The sequence below is a fragment of the Echinops telfairi genome, unplaced genomic scaffold (genome assembly GCF_000313985.2).
Source record: "Echinops telfairi isolate 266 unplaced genomic scaffold, ASM31398v2 ScPeMD7_7356;HRSCAF=8355, whole genome shotgun sequence".
NCBI classification, from domain to species: Eukaryota; Metazoa; Chordata; class Mammalia; order Afrosoricida; family Tenrecidae; genus Echinops; species Echinops telfairi.
This window is the reverse complement of record NW_022111256.1, coordinates 468,268-470,033: the sequence shown is the minus strand read 5'-3', so window position 1 is coordinate 470,033 and position 1,766 is coordinate 468,268.

Below are 1,766 nucleotides of genomic sequence, written 5' to 3'. Positions count from 1 at the left end.
TATGTAACTATCACCATCTTGCCACAATTAAAACGTTCATCTTCCTTGCTCCCTTTGAACTTAAAACACATGGCAGACAGCACGTGAAAGGGTGCATAAAATTTTCCTATACACCAAACACATGAAGTATGGATTGCAGTTCGATGAGTCAAGTCTTGTCAGATGAGAACAAGCCATCCCTCTCAAACTATACAGTGCTTTTCTCAAAAATGAAGTATTTTTGGAAACAGAAATCAGAGTGCCTGTTGATTTTCTATAAATTTGCTCATATTCAGCCGTAAGCAGAATTATCACAAAATATTCAATGTACTTGTAGTGATGGGACCCTGAGATGCACTCAATAGAAGTAACAGTAGATGTAACATCACGTTCCCCAAAGCCTTAACACCATGAAACCTCATAAGTCTCAGCCACAGCAAAAAGTGGCCCCCAGTCCTGTGCACAAGCCCCTCCCTTCCTTATTATCCCTAAATGACTGTGATGTACACATTCAAAAGCTACCCATGTTTCAGATGTGCTTTCAGGTGTTTCTTAGCCATACTTTTCTTTCTTCGTGCTTACTTTTTTAGAGTCCCTTTTTCCCTCTAAATTTTTTCCCTCTAAATTAAAATTTATAGTGAAAGACAAAGGGCTTGGATTTAGCTGGTCCTGGATTTATATTTTCTAAATGGATGACAACTTTAGCTAAATAAGTTAGCCTGAGCCCTGGTGGCACAGTGGGTTATGTATTGGGCTGCTAACTGCAAGGCTAGCAGTTCAGAACCATGAACGCCTTCAAGGGAGGAAGTTGACGTGCGTTACTCTATAAGGAGTCACAGCCTCAGAAATCCCTGGGGGCAGTTCTACCTGTCCTGTCTAGACACTGTGAGTCAGGATTGACTGGATGCCACTCTGTATGGGTGGAGTGGATTAGCTCTTGTTTCAAGTGTTATTTCGGATAGGTTACCTATGAAAATTAAAATGGTGAATTTGGTGTAAATAAAAACGGATTTCTAAAAAAACAAATTGGTGCCTCACCTATCCTTTCTTCTCATTTTCACCACATATCTTGCTGTGATATGTAATGTACAGACTTAGTCATGTTTTGGATTAGCATAATTAGTGCTTTTCCTGTTTTAAAAATTTTCATTGTACTACCAATATTTCTACACAAAACAAAAAATTCCATAGATTTTCTAATATTTTAAATCCTCGTTGTCTATCTACTTTGTCTTTCCTGCATAATATTTATAGTTATTCCTTATCATACACACTCCTATGATACTTATCCTTTCCTGAATGACAAAGCAAAATAAAAGAAAGCCCTGACCAATAAGCCAAGAGCTTGAGGTAACATCTTTATGAGACAATTTCTTCCTAATCCTCATGCAATAATTCTTAATGCTCTCTACAGGTCTCCCAGGGTACACTTACGAGTGAAAACAGAATCCGCTGTTTGAAATGAGAGGGCCATGACACCGAGTCCATGTTACTCTTAAAGCAGAAATCATTTAACTAAAGCTGAGGTGGTTTTTTCCTTATTACTTCCTTATCATGGTGGGACATAGAAATTAAAGAAACTTCCTCGGAAAAGTCTTCAGAATTAAGGGGATTTAAAAATGTTACCTTTGATAAGTATTTGCATTTTCCTTAAAAAATTAAGCTGTGCAATCCATCCTATCAGTTTTATTTATTTATTTTAAACATTTTATTAGGGGCTCATACAACTGTTATCCCAATCCATACACACATCAATTGTGTAAAGCGCATTTGTACATCGTTTCTCA